Source organism: Eurosta solidaginis, chromosome 1 (genome assembly GCF_040869045.1).
Source record: "Eurosta solidaginis isolate ZX-2024a chromosome 1, ASM4086904v1, whole genome shotgun sequence".
Lineage (NCBI taxonomy): Eukaryota > Metazoa > Arthropoda > Insecta > Diptera > Tephritidae > Eurosta > Eurosta solidaginis.
This window is the reverse complement of record NC_090319.1, coordinates 185,732,088-185,759,314: the sequence shown is the minus strand read 5'-3', so window position 1 is coordinate 185,759,314 and position 27,227 is coordinate 185,732,088.

Sequence of the window (27,227 nt, the reverse complement as noted above, 5' to 3'; positions counted from 1 at the left end):
ACTTCCAAAGAAAAGGCTTCTCATGTATCCGTACACAAAAAAGAGCCAGCATTATATCCTCCAAATAAAAAATGAGGTGAAAGAAATGTTGTACTAATAGAAAAAAGAAGGGTAGACGTAAAAGAAAAGAAGAGGTAGATGTAAAATTTTGGTTTTTATAATTTTTAAATTTATTGAAGCAGTTTTAGTTGATTTCAACAAATTTTTATAATTTCATTTGATATTTCTAATATTTCACAATACATTTAAAAATTTCAATAAATAAAACAATTTTTAGAAGGAATTGAAACCACTTGTCAAATGGTTGCTTAGAATGAGTCGCCGCATGTGAATATGATACGTAACTACAAAAGAGAAGTATATTTTTGTTACTCATTATCCGCAATTTCTCTGTTGGTACTGCGCATTCCATTTACACATGGCAATTCTCTCCATGCAACTTGTTGACATATAATTAAAATTTTTACCTATAAATTTTTGTTATTCATTCCAAAATTCACAATGAAGCATCAAATATTCATTTTTTTAAATAAAAATTAAAAAGTTATAATTAAAATGCAACAAATAGTAGCAATTAAAAAAAATAGAAGAGAAAACAGTTTGTGAAAATAAGATAGACGCATCTTTTGACACCCCTCCCGATATTTTTGGACGCGTATTAATAGTCAGGGCTGTCATGGAATCCAATTGTTGTAGGAATCGGATTTAAAAACGACAAAAAAATTACTTTGGTGTCATGAAACCCAATATTATCGGTTTAATGTTCGAATTGGAATTAGTGTCGGTTTAAGGTGTCACAGAATCCGATTTTATTGATTTTGCTATCGGAAACAAACCAATCAGTTAAATGCTGTTGGATTTCATTTTTTCATAGTTATTTTTCCCTTGCAGTTGAATATTTTCTAAAAATGTAAATAAATAAAGGTTTATTTTATAAAAATAAATGTAAATTTACATATATTTTCATTCTTAATAGGGAAAAGCATAAAAATTCAATGCAAAACAGTATTTTGATTAAATTTATGGAGAAACATCCAGATATTGCGAAGGGCTTCACGAAGCACATCATCTAAAATCGTTGACACCTACACTCATGCTAGAATCCTTGGCAACTGATCATTGATAGGATCCTTCAGATAAAAGTCGTAACGTAGCTGCCAGTTGCAGCACTGGTAGAACTTTCGATCATGTTAAGCGTCCTTCAGTGGTGTCCAATACCATTCGGAAAGCCTCTATGTTTATGCGATAGTATGCAATCAAACTGCAAGCACACTATAAATATATAGAAACGCACATTAAGGAATATTTTTACTTACGCTGTCTCTGGCAGCTCCAATGGAATGCTGCGATCTCTCAAAATTTTTCTTTTGACCTTCTCACAACTTTCTTCTTCCAATAACATAAACGCTGCAACTGCTTATGGCATTTGCACTCAATAAATTTGTTTATTTCTGTTTAAATGCACACAACAATTAATTTTACAAAATTTTGCCAAACAATTTAACATCAAAATTGCCGGTGCACCGATAACACTGCAAAACAGCTGATTCGAACATCGCTTTTATTTAGATTCGAAAAGAGCAAAACCAATACGGTTTTATGACACCAATTTAAATCAATATTGGTTTGTAATTCCGACAAAACGCAAAACCGACTTGGATTCCATGACAGTCCTGAGTGTCTTGTTGTTATATCGAATAACCTGCAAGTTTTATCCGCTATTTACTAATATATTTCGATTACACTGTAATTGTCTTTCGGGAAAATTCGTGTGCACGTCTGTAGCTCTTGACGTGGAACTCATTACACGAACTTACCCTGAAGACGATAACCGCTTGACGTGGAGCGCTGCAGACGGGCTCACGAATTTACCATGAAGACGATTATCGTGTGTAATTAAAATATGTATATTGGTTAAAAATGGATAAAACTTGTGTTTATTTGTATAGATGGTTCATTATTCTGGAAAAATTAGGAATAAAACGAGGATAATAATTTTCCACACCAATAAATGCTCGAAATTCATGAATGTTGATTGGGTTTGGTGCGTTTAAAACCGATGAAGTTTTATCTTTGTTTTTATGTAAGCCTGTTTTATCTATGGTAAAACCAAGATATGAGATTTTCTCTTGAAAAAGACGCACTTGCTTTCATTTAATTTAAACCCTGTGCCATTTAGTGTTCTTAGAACTAATTTTAAATTTGTAAGATGATCCTTGAAATCTTTGCCTGTATGGTTATGTCGACCTGATAAACACAAACACCATTAACACCTCCTAGTACATTTTCCATGGTCTTTTTAAAAATGGCCGGTGCTGTTTTTACACCAAATGGCAATCTTTTCATTTGAAAAGTACCAATATGTGTAGACCAAGTACATAGCAGCTTTGATGTTACATCTAAACACAATTGGTTATATGCAGAACTCATGTCTAATTTACTATAATTCGCTCACTTGAAGCGATGCAAAGATATCTTCGATTAATGGTAAGGGGTATTTTACATCAACCAGAAATTTGTTAGTTGTGACTTTGTAGTCACCACATGTGCGCAATTCACCATCAGGTTTAGGGACAGGAACTAATGGAGTGCCCCATTTTGAGTTTTCAACTTGTCAAGAACACCTTTTTCTTTGAGCATGCGTAAATTTTTCTCAACTCTAGGCTTCCAGGCTAAAGGAATAGGTCGAAAACTGATTTGGCCTCGGAATCAATTGCTAATGAAATTTCTGACACATTGCACCTACCTAACTGTCCGTCAAATAAACGCGCAAGCTCTTGTTTAATATTTCTAATAACTGTGGAACACATCTCTCTATTAATTAATTTTTGTGACAATCTTCAATTTCAATTTGTACCCTGTACGTATCCGACGAGTAATTCTTGGATAAACTGTATAACGAAAAATCAAAAGGGTTGTCTTCATACATTGAATTTACATCTTGGCAAAGTTTATTAGAATAAACGAAATTAAAGTTCTTCTATTTTTTTCCTTCATACGACAAGCGGAACTTAGGTGTCCCTTCTTAGAACACGTCTTCTTTATTATTAATTCTTTATATTTACAGTTGGCTGCGTCATGAGTTTTCCACCCACACCTCGTACATGGGGTCTTCTTGCCATGCGGTTGCTTCTCCTTGGAGTAGTTGCCTGGTTTATGGGCTTTTCCATGGTGCGCCACGAAGATAATTTTTGCGTCGATGTGCTCATGTCTTGATGCCAGTCATTCATTTTCCTCTCGCTTTGCATCAAGGAATTTTTTTCATTCATATTATACGATATTATGCGGTGCGTAATGATCGTTCAAAACTTTTCAAATTTCTTCATATTTCTGCTTCACTGGCGTTATCTGGTCACATAAGACTCTTGATAATTCATATGGTGTAGATCCAATCAGGCCCCCCGCTGGCAGCTTTTTTGACTGCGTGCGATAGTGGCGCCCTTTGATTACATATCGTCACTCCCATGGAATACTAACACGTTTAAAATTTTCTGTGCTAGTTTTCTATGAGAAAAACTGAAACATGTTAGTCTTTCAAGGGACAATATTATACTGAGTTTTGCTTTAAAACATGTTTCTAAAATTTTGTTCATCATAGAATATAAAAGAAAAGAAATCTTAATAAATAGGTATAAAACATTTATTTTGATTGGGGTCTTAGGGCCGTTTTCACCATCTCCGTTTAATGCTAAGTGGCAGTTTATTTGACCGATAACCGGACGATTTCTGGTAAATAAACTGTCAGTCAACGCTAACCTGAGTGGTTGAAAACGGCCTTTAATAATATTTGTTTAGTAAAATTTAAAAATTAAAACAATACATACATACATATGTATACATATTACAAAAACTTAACTCTTTTTGCATTTATATTTGCAAAATCTTCTATAAACTTTCTTTTATCCAAGTTGTCTAAAATTTCGTGTTCAATTGAAACTATGGCTAAATTATTACCATACAAGACAGGTACTCGTTACCTAATCGATTACTTAATTGTCTCCGATTACTTGGTCACCAATTATCGTCTTAATCACTTTTACATTGATGTCGGGCATAAAGTAACGCACACGCTCTCTCAAAATAGTGTACGTGTGACTCGCTTTCTCGCTCTTACCTATTGTGTTTTCGACATTCTCGCTCGATGTTATTTACATTTTGAAGTTACTTCTGCAGGTATGTTTTCGTTATCGCTAACCAAAACATATGCAACAACAACAACACGGGTAACTGGCTTGTGGATTACCCGTACCGGTTACCTTCTGTCAAATCGCTTTTTCCATGAATGAAAAGCGTCCTTTATGTTTAGATAATATTTAATTATAAAGGTAGTAGTGCAGTTTACGGTACCCACCCTAAAGTTGGGCCAAGATTTTCGTGTGAGGTATCAAAAGGCGCGTATTAATCTCGAGAACAATAATCCGAAGGCGGAAAAGAAAAATTTTATCTCTGTCCGGAGATATTTGCAGTTGAAGTTGGCGATTTTAATGTGGTTGTTGTTGTGTTTATACCCACAAAAAAAGTTGTGCATCACCGTGGCGGTAGCCAAGGTTATACCACACACCCGGACTTGGCATGGCGTAGCCCAGGGTTATTTTTTATAAGCGCGGCCGAAGGCCGCCAACGCAGAAAGGTGTTCTGCGCAAAAATACTATGGATCCCGGGGTCTTTTTTCGGTTTTTCGTTAATATCTTTTGAACGGGTAAAAAAACTTAACTTCCGCTTTCGGATTCTTGATCTAAACATGAATACGCGTTTTCTGATATCTCACTGGAAAATTTTGGTCCAAATTTCGGTGCATACCGTAAACTGCACTTTTACCATTATAAATAACTAGCAGACCCCTCAGACGTTGTTCTGCCCTAAATTTGGTCTATCTCCATACATTTTAATAAGCTTTTTCCGCCTAGCAATGAAAATTACTTTAAAGCTCTCAGCAACAACTTTCATTTGATATCCATATTACACACACATTCTAGGGGTATCCGGTTCCAGGTTTTGCCCATATCTTGAGACCCTAGTCACCCAGCGGTATAAAAATTACTCTGTACTAAAGCACTCATCAACAATTTCAATTTGATACCCATAATGTAAAAACACATCCCAGTGTTACCCTGATGCACGTTTTTGCCTATATCTCGAGACCCTTCACAAAAAGTTATTAAAACTACCCTGTACTAAAGCACTCATCAACAGCTTTCATTTGTTATCCATATTGTATAAACACTTTCTAGGGGTAACCGGATCCACGTTTAGGCCTATATCTCGAGACCCTAGTCACCAAGAGGTATGAAAACTACAATTTACTAAAGCACTCATCAACAGCTTTCATTCGTTACCCATATTCTATAAACACATTCTAGGGGTACCCGCGTCCACGTTTTCGCTTATATCTCGAGACCCTAGTTACCCGCGGGTACGAAAAATACCCCATATCAAAGTACTCATTCGATACCCATATTGTACAAATATATCCCAGGATTACCCACGTCCACGTTTTGATCTCAAGACCCTATTCAGAACGGGATAAAAATTAGCCTATGCCTGTCTCCTGGTTCTAAGCTACCCCTCCACCAATTTTCAGCCAACTATGTTCATCCGTTACTTCCTCTTCAATCACCCTTTATCTATTAAAAAAAGCGCATCAAAATCCGTTGCGTATTTTTAATGGTTTAAGCATTTAAAGGGACATAGGGACAGAAAAAGCGACTTTGTTTTATACTATGTAGTGATGTACATCCATACATACCTACAAACCTACGCCCGAAGTTAAATAACGCAGCGAATACTATATATGTACGTATGTATGTGTCGCACCAAGCCTCACTCAAAAGCAATTAGCGCGGACAGTTCACAGCGAACAAACACACATACGCATTTTTTGATAAAAATGTTACTTTTATTTTAACAATTTGGCGGATATAAGAAAGGAATCAAGTATTTTTTTTGATGCAGATCGAAGGTAAATATTTCAAAGTTTTACTGAGAAGTAGAATTTTTTAAATCCATCCATCCGTTTATGAGTTACATCTGTGTAAACAAAAATTTTATGATTTTTTACTACATTTTGGTAATTTGCCACGCCCCTATAACATATACCTTCAAATTATATTAACTGTACCATCTCACGTAGCTAAGCTTTCAAATACAAAAAACCGTTTTAAAATCATAGCATTCTGTGTGAAGTTATGTGCATACATGGCATTTAGCGACTTTATTTTATAAGATTTTTAGATTCATATATACAATGCTTTTTACAATTTAAATTATTCCCTTTTTACTCTAGTGAATTTTACATATGTGTATATTGATATGTACAAGCTAATTAAGAACATTAACATCTATTTATAGCTGCGCCCTTTCTGAAACTTTCGAAGCTCAGTGATGATGCCCAATTTTTCCTGCGCTGGTGGTGCTGTTCAATATCAGTGTGCAGAGCCATATGAGTTTTGTAGGCAGAATACCGGAAGCCCCAATTCGTGCTATCAAAGTCGATTTACAGGTGATATTGAGCCTTTGGTCTTGACCCTTTCCCATAATATGCTTGTTAGGGCCTTATATGTGGTACTAAAAAGGCGGAGGGATAGCTGTCGCAGTTTTCTAATAATTTGAGCAAATGTATGTTCTTCCTTCAGCCACAGCTGGAATATTTGGAATATTGCTATGCGCACATCGTCAAAATCAAATTACCTAGAATGAGAAAGGAACTAATATCAGTAAGGATAGATTAAAGTTTTTAATATATGTAAAACGAAAAGTGTTCTATAAATAAAAAAATGTAAGGCGCGATAACCTCCGAAGAGATCTAAGGCCGAGTTTCTCTTCCAATTTGCGTCGTGCTCCTCTTGATTTTCCCTACAAATTGGCCGGACGGGACCTACAGGTTTTATGCCGACACCGAACGGCATCTGCAAGGCAGATGAGTTTTCACTGAGAGCTTTTCATTGCAGAAATACACTCGGAGGGCTTGCCAAACACTGCCGAGGGGCGACACCGCTGTGAAAAATTTTCTTCTAATTGAAAAACCTTATTTCTAAAGTTTTTGGTGTTGCTTTGCCCGGGGTGCGACCCCAGGGCATACGGTGTGGTAGGCGGAGCACGCTACCATCACACCACTGTGCCCATGTTCTATAAATAGGGCTCCACAATTGGCTCTTTTCTGAGAGGTCAAAGGCAAAGGGACTCAAGGAGATTTCAGATAACCACAATCAGGGGTACCCGAAGATACTTCGTTGTTGCATTTATAGAGAACACAAAATTATAACAAGGGATAATTGATTGATGTTACGAAGTAAATTAGACGTGATACAAAAACAAATAAATGCAGATGACTGTTTAATCCATTATTCGAAGTTCTTGTATGGATGTGCAAAACGAAAAGGGCAAAGTACTGCTAAAACTGCTTTCCCCGGGTAACCCGGGAACGAATTGATATGACTACGCCTATCCTTCTTTAGCAGCAGGGTCGAGCACCAGCATCTTTTTGGACAGGAAAATAAACGTTTGGTTGTCTCCAAATTAATCATATGCCATTACAGAATATACTCGTTTGCTGCATCTGACCAGTACATCTAATTTTCCCAGATTTTCTGGGCTCAGCAAGGGTATCCTCCTGAATGGTGCATTTGTTGCACCATGCTGCCTGGCCGCTCACCCAACAACACCAGGCACGACGGAACTTACCTTGGGACACCCAATGTCACTCACGCTACTCATGGCTCCAGCGGGTTAGGGGGGCTTAGGGTATAACCGCGGTAGGTATGCCTGTCGTAAGAGGCGACTAAAATACCAAATTGATTCAAGGAGTTGTGTAGCGCAACCATTTCAATGGGATGCCAGCGCAATATATAGCTTTTCCAACCCAATTGTCACACTCATATACCCGCGGTGAATCCTGTTTCTTTAACAGCCGAGGCTCTGGCGACCTCATGTTCCTTATGGATCTACATTTGAAGGCGCTTAATTAGCTGAAATCGCTTACTTAACCGGTTGATTCTAAAGTAAAAAACAAAATATATGTTAGGTTGAACTGGCCGGTTCAGGAGGACCTCATATAGACTGAATGAGCCCATCGTGTTACCAGAAGTTTGTTTTAACGGCCAAGTTGAAAATCCTATCAACAACCAAGACCCATGTTATAAAATAACTGTGTCCTCTTGACAAATACTAGAAGCTTCCTAGTATTTAAGCCACTTGCCGCTTCAGGATCTGACAGCTGTATCACACCTAACAGCTGGAGTCTTAGCCTGGCAATCGCAGGCCACGAGCACAGAACGTGCTCGATCGTTTCCTCCTCCAACCCGCACTTCCTACATCTGCTATCACTGACCAAGCCTTATTTAAAGGCATGTGACGCCAGAAGACAGTGTCCAGTCAGAATACCCGTCATGAGTCTACAGTCCTCTCTTTTAAATGATATTGAAAATATAAGAATCAGTATTTAAGAATAACATATTTAAAGTAATCTCTTACAACAAACTGATCGGTGGCTACATCCCCATGTAGGTAGTGTGGTGTTCCACCTTGTATAAACGTAAGTACTGTATGTGCTCAACCGTGCAAATTGGCATTAGGAGTCACATTATTTACGTAAACATTGCTTGGTATTTGTGCAGGCATCAATATGGCATACATTGGTGCAGTTCGGTGTTCACCAGCCACTGGTAAAAACACTTTTGAATGCATAGCTTTAATATAGATTGGATGTCCAGCAGTGCTCCGGTTGTGCCAATATGTATTGGGCTGCTCCGTCTCTTGGTACGGCTGTATAAGTATATGCGGGTGCAATGTATTACTAGTCTGCTCAAGATCGTATGGTACATAGATGACTCGAAGACGCCAGGGAGCATTGGAGCCAAAGTCTTCGGACCCAGAGCCAAAATATCAGTACCTCTAAAAGCACAACAGAGCATTTTTCAAGGGGAAGTATTCGCCATAAGTTAGTGCGCTAAGCTGAACATTCAGCGCTGATACTACAACGAAACAATTGCCATACTCAGTCCCACAGTCAGGCCCCACTAAAGGCAATTGCGGCCAGCGGCGGATTTAAGTTTAGGTGGGCCCCTGGGCACCAATGCTGCGGAGGCCCCCTTGTAAGGGATTAAAAGAGAAATAATAATTACGATTCATAAGATGGAAAAAAGGACCTTGATTTATGATTTTATACTGGCAGTGGCAGATTATTAGGGGGCTACATGATGGTGCTATTGGTTCGAGACCCACCGTCTGCAGGGGGCCTCCTGTGACGTGACAATCTCTAAATTATACTTTGTTAAATCACGAACGGCGGCCACCGTGGTGTGATGGTAGCGTGCTCCGCCTACCACACCGTATGCCCTGGGTTCGCACCCCGGGCAAAGCAACATCAAAATTTTATTTTTTTTATTTACAAATGCATACATGTTGTTTATATGTTTAATATGGTAGGAAATTTACTTACCCTTTCTGGTGCGATGATTCCTGGACAATCGGGTCTGACTAGACGCGATTTATTTTGCCTTAAGAGAGCGTGGTTAACGCGAACCATATCATGTTAGGTCACACCTTTGGTGATGCAAACAATCAAAGAAATTTCTGCTTCTAATGCTTCTAGGATAGCAGCAGCAGCTCCCAGTGCCGGCACATAAATAACAGTTGCATGCGGATCAGTTGCCTTTTTTGCTTCGGCTACCTATTCAATTTTAATTCACACTATATTATCTACTATAGCAATTTTTAATCAATACAAATATAAATTACCGAAGAAAATACTGGCAAACCAAGATACGTAGTTCCACCCTTTTTTGGAGAAGTACATCCAACCAGTTTTGTATCGTATTCCAAAGCATGTTGGTTGTGGAAAGTGCCTTGACAAATGACACGAGAATCTGCATTATATTGTAGGTTTCCTCTTGTTTTGGCATATTCTGAGCTGAATCGCACCCCGGCAGAGATGCTATCTATTAGAATAATAAATTTTTTTTTATTTAAAAATGCATATACGTATGAATGAAAAGCGAAAGTAAATAATGTTGTTGTTGTTGTAGCGATAAGGATACTCCCCGTTATCGACTTTGTTGGTCCTTTGCCAGATGCAGATCGAGTACGTTCCAGGAACAAGCACCATTAAGGTACTAGCCCGACCATCTCGGGAGCGATTTAGTATGACCACATGAAACCTTCTAGGCCATCCCGTCGATTTTATATAACTTAATATTATTTTGGGCGAAAGCCGCCAACGCAGAAAGTGTTCTTTGCCACAAAATTTTTAATTTCCTTTTTCGGATTCTAAAAACAGAGACCGTCTTGATGAAAATTCGATGTGTTAGTGGAGAGCGAAAAAAGCTTTGAATGTGTGGGTGAACTAGTCACCTCCGTCTTGAAGGGTAATTTTTTATAATTTTTAATTTTGAAAAGGATCTTTCACCAGATGTAAATGAAACCGCCAGTGGAAGTAATATTCTTAGCGCTATTGCTGTGTTCTGAAATGTTGAAATTAGGTTATTCAAAAAAAGATATTGCAATATGGTTTGTGGATCATTAGACTGATTTTCTGCATAATGTATCTTTAATGCAACAATTTCCTTAAAGAGATCAACACCGCCAATATCTGAATCACCACTTGAATCATTCTTTAGCTTGAGATTTAAATCTTTACAATATGTCATTAGCTCATCATTAATTACTCCAATTAAATAAATTATTGTTAAAAAAGCCAAATACGTCAGTAAACATTTGTAACTCCTCGAATATTTCCTTTACAGAAGCTATTTCTTGATCTAAGATTCTAAAAAAAAACTCTACTTTATATTTAATTTGAGGTCCATGATTACTTCATCATTCTGCTCATATTGAAATTGAGTTGGTTTTTTTTCTTGGGCGAACATTAAGTTCTTGAGCCACTTTGGAAGCTTCTGCTAGAACAATTTGAAAGTGTTCATCCGTGCGATATTCTGTGAACTTAGCAATCAATTTTATTATAAGATTTGAGCAGATTTGAGTATTCATTGTGGGACTCTGCATCATTTTACTCAAAGCATTAATTCGTTTAAAATTTCGAACCAAATTACTACCGAGCAAATAAATCTATAATTTTGAATATTAAGAGCAAGCGAATGAGCTTTATGAAAAATATTGCAAACCTATTCCGAAGAATTACCAGATATTTCCAGCAAGGCGTCAAACATTTTTTCGAAGTGCTACCTTAAAGGCTTAACTGCATCGATTCGGCTAGACCATCGCGTGGCACTTGACGCTTCTAATTTTAAATCTGGCAAATGTTTGCAACAAATGTTTTTTGTTGATGATGAAAAGAAAACGTTAATTTCTTGAATAATATTAAAGAAATTAACAGTTCCGTGTGTTATATTTGCTGCATCCTTCACTACCAGATTAAGCCTATGAGCATGGGACGTAAATTGCGCGGTTATTGATTTGCAAAATTTTTTTTGTAGCTCATTGTTTTTTCCACGCATATTAGAACCGTTATCATAACCTTGACCGCGTAGGTTTTGAATGTTGAGATTGAATTGTGAAAATAAGTCCAAACCGGAATAAACCGCCACCTGTGGAGCTGGTGATCGGACAGAAACCAACGAAATTTCCACATACCTCAACATTATTGGTTTTACGATTTAACAGAACACGCCCCAGTACAACTGTAATTTGATTCGTGTGACTTGTATCTGGAGTGGAGTCCAATATAATGGAGAAACATTTTTATTCTCTCACGTTGTTCAGTACATATTTTTTTATAGTCGTGCCGAGCATATCAATTATTTCATTCTGAATTTGACCTCCTAAATAGTAAGTCATATGACCTGAATCTAATTTTGAAGATTGAATTCTGTGAATATGTTCCCTTATTAGTGTATCAAAGGATGCTATCATTTCGATTGCTTTTAAGAAATTACCATTATCAGGTTCATATAATATTTTTGACGACATCCGGAAAGCCAGGCACTGTCTAGATAAAAACTTGATAACAGCTTTGATTCTTTCTAGCACGTCGCATCATTGTTTTTTTTTCGATTCTAATAGTCGCAGTTGGATTGGATTTACAGTAGCCTTATTTTTTAATATATTGTAACGAATTTAGTGCAATTCCTGTTTTTTGCAACCTTCTGCTAACGTTCGAATCACTAAACTGTTGAATAAATAACTCCACTTTTCAATAATGCAAAATGACATTTATTAAAGTACTTCTCAATAACACTACTATTGCTCGCCAGATAGCGTCTTAAATCAAACTGATTGTCGTGCCTCTACTGTTGCTGCCTTTTATACTGTCTGGTTTCCTCGTTGCATATTTCTAGGCTTTTCTATTTCCAGAACTGATGAGTTAGTTATCAGCTATAAAATTACTCAGCTGTAATTACAGATGCATGATTTTATAGCTTCTCTCAAACCCCATGCGCTTGTATGTGTGAGCGACACTTGCAAAATCATTGCATACTTTCGGGAGTATCTCATACATTTGCATGTGGTTGTGCGTTGCTTCTCCGCTGCGTGTACGTACATATGTGTAGCATAACGATTGATCTATTGATGTGCATACAAGTCTGCTTAGCATCGGCTTAGAGATGATAGTATCCCTTAATGCTGCTAATATTTGTCACACTGCCCTCCACCTAAGTCTGATCGTCCCGATCAGACAAATCTCTCGATTTAAACGCCGCTAGCATCTTCAAATGTACCACTTTTATACATCGTGGTCGTTTCAGTCGTTTTAGTGCGCTCATTAGGTTTTGTCAATGCCAGTGTTTTTCTCGCAGGTAACTTTTGGTTTTGTTTTGTTTGGCTCATTCGTTTCATCAACCTTTACCTTCGACTTGCGTGGTCTTTGTCGACTCTTATCCACCAGTAATCGATTACTGCTGAGCCCCTTTTCCAAACTGAAGTGGCACATCCTGGTTCTCATAACGCACCACCCTTCTCTGCACATCGATCTTGATGTCATGGTCAACCAAGAAGTCCACTCCCAATATGACTTCATCAACGATCTCCGCCACAACGAATTTGTGTAGAACTGTGACCTTTACAATTAAAACTTCATATATCACTTCTCCCTGGACTTAGCTATACTCGCCAGTAACCGTAAGCAACCTTGCTCCAGGTAACGGTTTTACTCTCCTGTTGACCAAGTCAGATCTGATTAAGGAATGAGATGCGCCCGGATCTACAGTCAGTACGATTTCTTTGCCATCCGCATTCCCTCTGACGGTAAGACTGCTCGATTTTCTACCAATTTGCGACACAGATATCGCAGGACATTCAGTAGCTGGAGCTCTCGATCCCTGCTCATCCCTTCCAGCTTTGTTATTAAGACCACCCATGTTGTTGAAACGATTAGGATCAAGATCGCATTGACGTGCAATGTGACTGGGCTTCTCGCATTTGAAGCATTTTTTAACTCTTTCACTCCGCTTTTGCGATCCTTTCAGATCCTTTCTACTTCCACACGGCATGCTTTGAAAACTGGCTTTCACTTAAGCGACGCTGTTTCCTGAACCAGAGCATGTGATGCCGTTTCTGCGAATTTTGGCTTTGGGTTTGCGTATGTAGCTCGCTTTGTTTCGACGTCCCGCATGCCATTTATAAAGCTCTGAATCTTTACCTTTTCAGTGTATTCCACGGGTGCATCCGCATTCGCTAAATGTGCCAGCCTTTCAACATCCGACGCAAACTCTTGCAATGTCTCACCAGGCTTCTGGAAGCGGTTCAGTAACCCCTTTGGTATATTTGTATCCAATGCTCAGTTCCGTATCGTCTCTCTAGACCGCCCATCGATGCTTCATAACAGTTCCGTTCGACCTCTGGAATGGTTTGTAAAATCTCAGCTGCAGGCCCTTTCAACGTCATGAACAGAGCAGCAACTTTATCTTCAATATTCCAGTCGTTCACTGCTGCGGTTTAAAGACATGGAAAGGAACAAAACTGTCAAAGGATGGTGTCTTTACCTTTGGATTGCTTGCTGAAGCAGCTGGGCGATTTAATTGCAACTCCTGTATACGACCTCTCAAAGCATCCACCTCGGCTTCGATATTTTCCTAAAACCGCGTTGTATTCTCGTCCATACTCGCTTCGAGTTTTGATGATATACGCGCCTCTTGCGCTTCGAGTTGCACTGTTATGCGTGCCTCTTGTTCTTTCAGTTGAGTTTCCATCGTGGATGTAATCTGTGTCTACATTTCTGAAATACGCGTTTCTTGTGCTTCAATCTTCGATGTTATTTCTGACGACATTTCTGCAATATGTGTCTTCTGTTCTGCCAGTTGAGATGATGTTTGAGCAGATATTGCAGCCAAAATCATGTTCAAGTCTGTGTTCGCCATAGTCTGCGGTGTTTCGTGTTTCTCCTCAATTTTTGTTGTTGTCTCGTCGCCATACTCTTCCACGTTAATTCCTTCTGCTTTCATTGCCTCTCCTAGTCTTGCCTGAAGTTCGAGTTTATTGCCGGTTGTATTCAATCCACGGCTCTCCAACTTCTTCTTCAATTGCTGGATCTTCAATTCACTCCACTTTGCCATGTCCAAGTATTCGCAATCTTCAGAACGTACTAGTTAATTATCAGCTTTAAAATTACTCAGCTGTAACTACAGTTGCATAATTTTATAGCTTCTCTCAAACCCCATGCGCTTGTATGTGTGAGCGACACTTGCACAACCATTGCATACTTTCGGGAGTATCTCATATATATGCATGTGGTTGTGCGTTGCTTCTCCACTGCGTGTAGGTACATATGTGTAGCATAATGATTGATCTATTGATGTGCATTTAAGTCACTGCTTAACATCGGATTAGAGATGATAGTATCCCTTAGTGCTGTTAATATTCGTCACAATATTATTAAATTTTATCCACGATTTTACATTTCACTGTGGTAAGCGCTTACTAAATGTCTTTACAAGGTTAATGATAAATGCTGCCAATCAGAAAAACCGTTCAAAGAAGATAAACTACTAATAGATTTACCAAATATTTTACAACAAAAACAATAGACAGAATCTTTTGAAGTGGAGTAAACAAGCCATTCTCGTCTAACTTTTTCTCCATTGGCAAGATTTCTATAAGTAATTGTCTGTGAATTTCCTACCATCGTCATTTAGAGGAAGGTTGTAGTTTGACACCTGTATGGACACAAGACTAACTAAAATATTTCAAAGATCATTAGAAATACTGGCAGGCCACAAGCCGGGATCATCACCACAATCTAAATTGCTACAAATTACGGATGATGACAGGAAATTGCCTACAGGTTCCTCAAAAGTACCTTTTCCGGTTTCACTGTACTCTCGTTCTGATGAACATACATCTATTTGATCAGATACGTCCATAGCTTCTTGATTTAAAGCTGCGTTTGTTAAGGCTTCGTCAACATTTTCTTGACATTCCATTTCTTTATTTTCTGGCTTATTTAAAAGTTTCTTTATGGAGGCCGCCAATTGCTCCTTCTGCCCCTCTTTTTCTCGCTTTCGCTGTCGTGATTGCGCACCGGAATTTTTTTTTCTTTTTCTGCTCTTCCTAAAATTATTTGTACCCATTAAATATTTATTTTAAATTAATCTACGTACCTACAAAAGAAACTGTGGTGGCGGCCACCGTGGTGTGATGGTAGCGTGCTCCGCCTATCACACCGTATGCCCTGGGTTCAACTCCCGGGCAAAGCAACATCAAAATTTTAGAAATAAGATTTTTCAATTAGAAGAAAATTTTTCTAAGCGGGGTCGCCCCTCGGCAGTGTCTGGCAAGCGCTCCGATTGTATTTCTGCCATGAAAAGCCCTCAGTGAAAACTCATCTGCCTTGCAGATGCCGTTCGGAGTCGGCATAAAACATGTAGGTCCCGTCCGGCCAATTTGTAGGGAAAAATCAAGAGGAGCACGACGAAAATTGGAAGAGAAGCTCGGCCTTAGATCTCTTCGGAGGTTATCGCGCCTTACATTTATTTTTTTATTTTTTTTTTATTTACTATAATCCACCTTGCAGCGAAAAGGGGAGACAGTCCCGCATAGAAACAGTTTCGCACTACAGGTTTAATGATTACCTATGAACTGGTGCTAGTAGGATGTATAGCGGGCAGTTGGTAGCCACCGCTGTACTAACAGCGCTACAGTTTGAGCTATTTGTATCTAAATTGATAAATAGAAGGCTACGACTATTTTAGAGCCACCTAGGGCTTAACTGGTTAAGAACGCGTTCAAAAGATCTGCAGGAACCAATTGTCATTTCGTAGGGCATCACAATATTAAAAGTACTAGTACTGTCTTTCAATGAGATAGTTCGGGGAAGAGTTTGGGGATTCTTTTATAAATTTATTATAGAATAGTCTTCTATAATTTGTGGAAAAGATATCGATTCTTAATTGAAAATTTATTGATTTTTTATATTGTTATTTTAAAGAGAAAGAGATTTTTTATATTGTTATTTAAAAAGCGTGCAATTATTGGCATATGCTGATGACATTGATATCATCGGCCTAAACATCCGCGCTGTTAGCTCTGCTTACTCCAAACTGGAAAAAGAAGCGGTAAAGATGGGTTTGATGGTGAATGAGGACAAAACGAAGTACCTGCTGTCATCGAGCAAAGAGTCAGCGCATATGCGCTTTGGCAACCACGCTAATGTTGGCAGCCATAATTTCGAAATAGTAAAAGACTTCGTTTATTTGGGAACCAGTATCAACACTAGCAACAACATCAGCACTGAAATCCAGCGAAGAATCAATCTTGCCAATAAATGCTACTTTAGACTAGGTAGGCAATTGAAAAGTAAAGTCCTCTCTCGGCGAACGAAAATCGTACTCTACAAGTCACTTATCGTACCCGTCCTGCTATATGGGGCAGAAGCATGGACCATGACAACAGCAGATGAAGCGGCTTTGGGAGTGTTCGAAGGAAAAGTTCTTCGAAAGATTTATGGACCTCTACGCGTTGTCGATGGCGAGTACCGAAGAAGATTTAATGATGAGCTGTACGAGCTATACGCAGACATCAACATAGTCCAGCGAATTAAAACGCAGCGGCTGCGCTGGCTAGGCCATGTTATGCGAATGAAAGATGATTCTCCGGCAAAGAAAGTGTTTCTATCGGAACCCGCCTATGGAAGCAGAGGTAGAGTGCGGCCCCACTCCGTTGGAAGGACCAGGTGGAAAACGCTTTAAACTCCCTTGGTGTGACCAATTCGCACCGGTTGGCGGAGCGAAGGAGCGACTGGCGCGCCTTGTTGGATGACCATAACCGTTTAGACGGTTAAGCGCCAATTAAGTAAGTATTTTAAATATTCCTTATCAAACCAATAACTCGACGATTCGTATTTGTTAATAAGCCAATAAAACAATATAATGTAATTATCAGTTGTTTCCGATGAGAACGACGAAGCTCTTCTCAAAAAGCACAAAATTATTTGTTTTTGATAAAATTTCCTTTGTCGGGGTCTAACTTGAACCCCCGGGCGAGTTCTATTTAATTTAAAAACATTAGGTTTTTGGACGTACGCTAATATGTTTACAAATCGAACTTCACGAGTACTTGGTATTCACTCCTTTTTTTATACTCAGTTCAACAAAGCTCACAGAGTGTATTAATTTTGTTCGCGTAACTGTAAATTGTAACCGCATAAACTAATCGAGATAACTTCCATTTATCAAAATGATCATGGTGAAAAAAAAAATCATTTATGTATGGCATGGTCTTTGGTTTTGACCAAGCGTTTGCCAGTTTGTCAAACTTTTCTGGAGCCAGAACCCGAAGTGCAATAGACGTATCCTGATAAAATGTAACACATATTTTCCTTATAACCACACATATTTGTGCCAAAAATGGACCACGTCAGTTAAGGACCCCGCCCCTTTTATATAAACGATATTGAAAACTACCCTGGGCAAATATAAAGTCAAAATCTTTGCGAAAAACTTTATGTCGATGGTATTTTAGTTCTAGAGAGTATTTGTAAGAAGAAAACAAATAAATAAACTATATCTTAAAATGGGGGTGGCACCTAAGCTTTCTAGAATACTTCGTCTACGTTTTCGGAGCCACAACTGACATTTATGAATTCGGTACACTTAATTCCTCTACAAAGGGGAATATTTCTAATAAAAGTAGGCAAAAACCATTAATAAACATGCCCAGTTTTGATTATACTTAGTGTTAAAATACTAAAACTAATTGGCGATAGAAGCTGTTAACTGAGTATATAATATTCGGTTCTACCCGAACTTAACTTCCTTACTTGTTTTAAATTCCCCTATTTTAAAACATGAAATACTGAGTTACGCCCCTAGCTGATTTGACCGACGAAATATTATTAATATATTTACATAGGTACATGCTTTACGGCAAAGTCTTTTCGATGTAGATAAGTAGGTACTTACCGTAATCACGATTTGATTATGATCACTCTGTTTAAGGGGGTTGGCAGGATAAAATTTACCTTCCTTTTCTTCTTGTGGGATATAGCTTTGGTGGAGGCGGCGACGATGGCGATGATGTGGCGGCAATAGTAGCGCGTTGCACTTTTATGGTGCTGCAAGTGCACTTCCCTTTTTTTTGGATGTGTATGTGGCTCTTTCGGCGGCGGTGGCAGTAGATTCTAAATGCTCTCATTAATGGGTTTCAATAAGTGTTGAAAAGATTCACGAATTGACCGGCAAAATGCAGTAACACCGGACTATAATGTAAAGAAAAATCGCACTTAACACGACGCTACTGAACGCGGAGAACGCTATACTAGTTTGTATAATTATTTCGATCCGCACGACTATGAACTCACGAATTATCCAGAAAAGAAGGCACTTTTTAGATTTTAGAAACAAAACTATTTCTATTTAAAAGGATTTATTTAAGATTGTGGTCACACACCGGGAGAGATAGAATTCGAATTAATAAAATGTAAAAGCAAATATCAAAAACAATAATAAATATATGTATGTGTGTACATAGTCACATCTGTCAACCCATTGTTGGGGTTGCCAGAGAGGTGAAATACGCTTGCGTGTTAGCGTACAATACAAACATTTCAAATACTTAAATTTAATAAAGAATATGTACGTAATATAGGATATTACGTATTTGTAAGTGCAAATAATTCAGGATGCGTACTTATACGTAAAAGGTACATATGGAAATAAATTCAATATAAAATTCAAGTAAAATTCAAGTTTAGGTTTTTAACTAGCTATAAATTATGTTGATGCAGTTGGCTGTTGATGACTGTGTAATAGTCGCTCAGCCATCGTCCCTGCCCTAGACGCGTTCAGTTCCTTAAGGGTCCGCAACGCATCTCGTACGAGGATTTCGGATACTTTTCCTCTAGCGTTGGTGGTATGCAGCCCTTGTGTGGTGCATCGAATGGTGCGTCGGGCGATGCTAAGTGCTGCTGAGGGAATGTTGTTTCCCGGGCGAGAACGGTGTCACCCGGTGGCGGCAGGGAGTGCCGGTACGGCTGATCGACCAGGCCGGGATGCCTGGGCGGCGCGTGCGGGTGCCGGAGTTGGTACGGCGGATCTGCGAGAATGGGGTGTCTGGATGGCGCGTTGGGCGGTGCACTCGCTGGTGACGTGGGAGAATACCAAGCAATTTAGGCAGAAATTATGTGCTCGTGCAAGCATCCATCTCTGGGGTGGTTTCATTTTTTTGAGTATGACGCAGTTCCGAAGAGCGTGCTGTCGGGTGCATATGCGGCACCGTCGGTAATTAGTTAATAGCGTCGAGCTGCGTGATTCATTGGCGCGGTTGGGATCAACGATCTCCGACCGCACTGGCCTTCGTGACGACAATCGATGTGTATGATCCATAGCGATCTGTAATTACAGTTGTAAAAGTATTTTAGTGGAGAGAAATACTGATACAGGGGATTTCAGCTGGCATTATGTTGCGAAATACGACATGTTAGTGACGGTGATGTGGTAAGAGTGGACAGAGGTGGTTTGAGAGTAGCTACGAATTCTCCGGGTTTGCCAGAGATGGTGGGCTTTCAGTCTGAGGGAGGAAAAAGAGCTTAACAAGTGGTCGTGTGAGGGTGTCGGCTTGAGTACGAACGTCAGCAACACGTATATGCCCGTCAGGTCCTGGATGTATTTTTTCAATGCGTCCAAGGCGCCATTCGGTCGGGGGAAGTGAGTCGTCGCGAATGTTCTGCGCATGCGCGGGCTTTGTTAGTGTGAGTGAATTGTAGTAGCATGTGTAAAAAAAGTATTAAAGGGGTACAGCGGGTCACTATCCCCTTTACCCAACTTCTGCATACTAATTGTTATAAAATCTCACTTTAGTCGATTAAACAACGATAAGGCCAACAAATACAATACAAGGCTTGATGTGTTTATTATTTAAACATGGGCTGCAGCCATACAAAGTACATTATTTACATAAATAGTAAAAAAAAGGCGAAGAATTCATATTTTTGAAATGAAAAAAATTTAAATATACATGTATAAAAATATACTTATACATAAATCCCAACAAGCATTTATTTAAACGTTTTTAAAAATAATTTAAAATGAATTAGCTTGAATAAACGATATATAAACGTTTTCAAAATTTTACTTATTTTGAGTTTTTAACGAAGTAAATTTTTGATGAAGTAAACAAAATATGAGTACTGTGCTGGCTGCTATTGGAGTTGAAATAATATCAATTTTGTAAATTTTTTTCTAACATACTCTTTTTCGTCCGTGCTTTTTTCGTTTCAAAAAACAAAGGAATATCCAAATTAAAAGTGTCGTTGCTAAATAAATTTTCGATGGTTATGTGATCGTCCATAATACTATAGGAGAATGCATCAGTTATATTTTGAAAAATTTTATTTATTAAACTTAATTTTGCATTTCTAATTGGGCATGCCTTGAGAACTTGTCTTAAAGCTTTCTCTGACACTATACAAATATTACATACGTCCACAAATGGTGCCGCACAAACGGACCTTTATTTTTGTGCGCTGAAAGTAAAGGCACTTCTTCACCTATCAATTGCCCTTGACATGTGGAACATTTTATTTTCTTTTGTACCTTCCAAGCAACATAGCCAGCAATATAACGAACAACATTGTCCACATATACTAGGATACTAGTAGGCGCTGATGATGCCTTAGAATGGATTCGACGTCAAAATATAATATTCGGATATATTTTTGCTTTGTAAAACAAGTGAAAATGTATGTATTTCATTTGAAAACGTAAATTTTTTTTGGCTGAAAAACTTCACAAAAGTTGAAACTGTACATGTGGTCCCACTCTATAGTTTTTCCAATATTAAAAACTAAAACGTCAAATGAAACTATAGCGGAGACAGTGCAGGTTAAAATATGAGATTTAATAAATCTTATCAGTTAAATCCCTATCTGGAGATATGCTATAAATATCGAAACGCAGAAGATTTAAGTTAAATCTTCAATAATTTGTTCAATCATTAGAACATTTCAGGTATGGAAACCTACAATTCATATGCCATATAGTTTTTGATAGGAATATATTTCAAGGTAGGAGCAGTTTTAAATTTATGCATGAAATGTGTTTTTTCAAAATTTTCAAGTTTGGATTTTTAGTATATATTTGTAGAAAATCAGTCATATATATAAATACATATATCTTATACAGTCGATTATTCGGATATTATAAAAGGCATACGATTATCACCAGCTCCATTCATGAAGGGTATGAGGTCTTCGGCACAGCCGTCCTTAGTTGTTGCCACCAATTTTAGTGAAGCCTATGACAAATGCTTAGTGCACTAGAAGCTAGGTGTCTTACGCCCGGACAAACTAGAGATCTGAAGAAAACATTTTAATGTTACAGTTAGAGTGCTGAGGAAGAACCCGATAAACCGCTTCCACTTTCTCTTTGATAAAGAAGGTACGATGAAGTTGATAAGGCGGAATAATATCGACAACTTCAAATGGGTAAAGGGATTTTATCCAAACTTCCAAAGAAAAGGCTTCTCATGTATCCGTACACAAAAAAGAGGCAGCATTATATCCTCCAAATAAAAAATGAGGTGAAAGAAATGTTGTACTAATAGAAAAAAGAAGGGGTAGACGTAAAAGAAAAAAAGAGGTTGTTGTAAAATTTGGTTTTTATAATTTTTTATTTTTATTGAAGAAGTTTTAGTTGATTTCAACAAATTTTTATAATTTCAATTGATATTTCTAATATTTCACAATAAATTAAAAAATTTCAATAAATAAAACAATTTTTAGAAGGAATTGAAACCACTTGTCAAATGGTTGCTTAGAATGAGTCGCCGCATGTGAATATGATTCGTAAATATAAAAGAGAAATATATTTTTGTTACTCATTATCCACAATTTCTCTGTTGGTACTGCGCATTCGATTTACACATGGCAATTCTGTCCATGCAACTTTTTGACATATAATTAAAATTTTTACCTATAAATTTTTGTTATTCATTCCAAAATTCACAATGAAGCATCAAATATTCATTTTTTTTAAATAAAAATCAAAAAGTTATAATTAGAATGCAATAAATTGTAGCAATTAAAAAAAAATAGAAGAGAAAACAGTTTGTGAAAAGAAGATAGACGCATCTTTTGACACCCCTGCCGATATTTTTGGACGCGTATTAATTTATTTTTTTTTTTTATTTATTAATAGTGTCTTGTTGTTATATAGAGTAACCTGCAAGTTTTATCCGCTATTTACTAATATATTTCGATTACACTGTAATAGTCTTTCGGGTAAATTCGTGTGCACGTCTGTAGCTCTTGACGTGGAACTCATTACACGAACTTACCCTGAAGACGATAACCGCTTGACGTGGAGCGCTACAGACGGGCTCACGAATTTACCCTGAAGACGATTACCGTGTGTAATTAAAATATTTATATTGGTTAAAAATGGATAAAACTTGTGTTTATTTGTATAGAGGGTTCGTTATTCTGGCAAAATTAGGAATAAAACGATAACAATTTTCCATACCTATAAATGCTCGAAATTCATGAATGTTGATTGGATTTGGTGCGTTTAAAACCGATGTAGTTCTATCTTTGTTTTTATATAAGCCTGTTTTATCTATGATAAAACCAAGATATGAGATTTTCTCTAGAAAAAGACGCACTTGCTTTTATTTAATTTAAACCCTGTGCCATTTAGTGTTCTTAGAACTAATTTTAAATTTGTAAGATGATCCTTGAAATCTTTGCCTGTATGGTTATGTCGACCTGATAATCACAAACACCATTAACACCTCCTAGTACATTTTCCATGGTCATTTGAAAAATGGCCGGTGCTGTTTTTACACCAAATGGCAATCTTTTCATTTTAAAAGTACCAAAATGTGTAGACCAAGTACATAGCAGCTTTGATGGTACATCTAAACACAATTGTTTATATGCAGAACTCATGTCTAATTTACTAAATAATTCGCTCCCTTGAAGCGATGCAAAGATATCTTAATGGTAAGGGGTATTTTACCTCAAACAGAAATCTGTTAATTGTGACTTTGTAGTCACCACCTGTGCGCAGTTCACCAACAGATTTAGAGCTTTCAGCTTGTTCAAGAACACCTTTTCTTTGAGCATGCGTAAATTTTTCTCAACTCTAGGCTTCCAGGCTAAAGGAATAGGTCGAAAACTGTTTTGGCCTCGGAATCAATTGCTAATGAAATTTCTGACACATTGTACCTATCTAACTGTCCGTCAAATAGACTCGCAAACTCTTGTTTAATATTTTTAATAACCGTTGAACACATCTCTCTATTAATTAATTTTTGTGACTTAATTTGATTCACTTGATCAACTCGAGTTAACTGAAATCCGAAAGTACGTAGAAAATGTCTACCTAGCAAAGGCGGTGCTTCTTCACTGGTCACAACAATTAATATAGATCGACTGATTCCCAGAAACTTAATATTTGCTTCACACTCACCAATTACTTTGACGTTCTTTCCTCCATAAGCTTTGTACGTAACCTCACAATTTTCGATCAAACAGTTCGACAAATGTTTTTGGTAGAATGCCTTCGAAACAAAAGTGCACGGTGCTCCCGTATCACACACGATTGTCAACTTGAAATCTTCAATTTTAATTTGTACCCTGTACGTATCCGACGAGTAATTCTTGGATAAACTGTATAACGAAAAATCCAAAGGGTTGTCTTCATACATTGAATTTACATATTGGCAAAGTTTATTAGAACTAATGAAATTAAAGTTCTTCTTATTTTTTTCCCTCATACGACAAGCGGAACTTAGGTGACCCTTCTTAGAACACGTGTGGCAAATTGCTTCTTTATATATACAGTTGGCTGGGTCATGAGTTTTCCTCCCACACCTCGTACATGCGGTCTTCTTGCCATGGGTTGCTTCTCTTTGGAGTAGTTGCCTGGTTTACGGGGTTTTCCGTAGTGAGCCACGAAGTTAATTTTTGTGTCGATGTGCTCATGTCTTGATGCCATTCATTCATTTTCCTCTCGCTTTGCATCATGGAATTTTTTTCTTTCATAATATACAATGGTATGCGGCGTGTAATGATCGTTCAAAATGTTTCAAATTTCTTCATATGTCTTCTTCCCTGGCGTTATCTGGTCACATAAGGCTCTTAATAATTCAAATGGTGTAGATCCAATCAGGCCCGCCACTGGCAGTTTTTTGACTGCGTGCAAATATGTATAATGGGGCCCTTTGATAACATATCGTCGCTCCAATGGAGGACTAAAACGCTTCAGATTTTCTGTGTTAGTTTTCTATGAGAAAAACTGAAACATGTTAGTCTTTCAAGGGACAATATTATACTGAGTTTTGCTTTAAAAACATTTTTCTAAAATTTTGTTCATCATAGAATATAAAAGAAAAGAAATCTTAATAAATAGGTATAAAACATTTATTTTGATTGGGGTCTTAGGGCCGTTTTCAGCATCTCCGTTTAATGCTAACTGGCAGTTTATTTGACCGATAACCGGTCGATTTCTGGTAAATAAACTGTCAGTCAACGCTAACCGGTTATGGATATTACGAAAACTTAACTCTCCTTACCTTTATATTTGCAAAATCTTTTATAAACTTTCTTGTATCCAAGCTGTCTAAAATTTCGTGTTCAATTGAAACTATGGCTAAATTATTACCCTACAAGACAGGTACTCGATATCTAATCGATTGCTTATCGTCACCGATAACTTGGTCACCAATTAAGCGCCAAATACACGACACGTACATTTCTGCGAACATTCCGCAATCTTGTTCGCAGCTTTGGCCATACACCAACGAACTTTTGGCCGAACATTAGTTCTCTTTCAGACAGCGATGAATGCGGACAACAATTGTGCTGCAGCAATATTGCTCGCTATGGCAATTAAGCGTAAAAAAAATTTATACATTTCAATAAATTCACTCAGAAATTTTTTATTGTCCATTTTAATTTTCCGCGCACGTCTGTTCCGTTCAGAAATTACTACGATTATGAGCTATTTCGCCATACACGCACGAACAGTTCGCGCAAGTTTTTGCCAAAAATTAAAATATTTAGATTTTTGGCGAACATTTGCGCGAACTGGCAAACACCACCATACACGACAGAAAAGGTCGCAGAAACATGACATAACGGGAATGTTCGCGGAAATGTTGGTGTCGTGTATTTGGCGCTTTATCGTCTTAATCACTTTTACATTGATGTCGGGCAAAAATTAACGCACGCGCTCTCTCAAAATAGTATACGAGGGACTCCCTTTCTCGCTCTTACCTATTGTGCTTTCGACATTCCTTCTCGCTCGATGTTATTTACTTTTTGAAGTTACTTCTACAGGTATGTTTTCGTTATCGCTAACCAAAACATATGCAACAACAACAACACGGGTGGGTTAACCTTACCGGTTACCTTCTGTAAAATCGCTTTTTCCATGAATGAAACGCGTCCTTTATGTTTAGATTATATTTAATTATAAATAACTCATATATACAATAGGGGGACTCATGTAACCGTATAAATGCCTTATAAAGTGTGTAAACGTATAAATTTATCTAGTGCGTAAACGAGCTGTCAAATTTTGTATAAAAAATCATTTACACAATTTGTATAAATTTACGTGCACATTTCATTGTGTAAACGCGGTCAACTCAAAGGAATGCAACCTTGCAGACATTAAAGTAGCCATTTTCATCAGAAATCTCCAACATCAGCAAGTAAAGGCGTTTTAGTTTTGATTTTTCACTTAATCTTGGCATTTTGTAATTTGTATAACAGCTGATAAACAATCAAGTTTATCAAGAGTATTACTAGGTGCGTTCATATAACAGCGTGTGTAAATTGGTATAATTTTACACCTTATAAGTTTATATGCTTTCATGAGTCCCCCTAATGTTTTTTACAATTTAAATTATTCCCTTTTTATTCTAGTGAAATTTACATATGTGTGTATTGATATGTACAAGCTAATTAAGAACATTAACGTCCATTTATAGCTGTGCCCTTTCTGAAACTTTCGAAGCTCAGTGATGATGCCCAATTTTTCCTGCGCTGGTGGTGTTGTTCAACATCAGTTTGCAGAGCCGTATGAGTTTTGTATGCATAATACCGGAAGCCCCAATTCGTGCTATCAAAGTTGATTTACAGGTGATATTGAGCCTTTGGTCTTGACCCTTTCCTATAATATGCTTGTTAGGGCCTTATATGTGGTACTAAATGGCGGAGGGATAGTTGTCGCAGTTTTATAATAATTTGAGCAGATGTATGTTCTTCCTTCAGCCACAGTTGGAATATTTGGAATATTGCTATGCGCACATCGTCCAAATCAAACTACCTACAATGAGAGAGAAACTAATATCAGTAAGGATAGATTAAAGTTTTTAATATATGTAACCCGAAAAGTGTTCTATAAATAGGGCTCCACAATTAGCTCATTTCTGAGTTAACGTGAGTAAAATAAAAAATGTATCAAAATATAATATTCAGATATATTTTTGCTTTGTAAAACAAGTGAAAATGTATGTATTTCATTCCAAAACGTAAATTTTTTTGTGGCTGAAAAACTTCAAAAAATTTTAAACTGTACATGTGGTCCCATTCTATGGTTTTTTCAATATTAAAAACTAAAATTTCAAATAAAACTATAGTGGAGACAGTGCAGGTTAAAATATGAGATTTAATAAATCTTATCAGTTAAATCCCTATGTGGAGATATGCTATAAATATCGAAACGCAGAAGCATGGTACAATTACCAGGCAGAAGCAGAAGTGAAAATGCAACCCTCCCGCTTATTTTGTTGTTGCCGGTCGTACATAAACTGTAAATCGTTCTTTCAATTTCTTC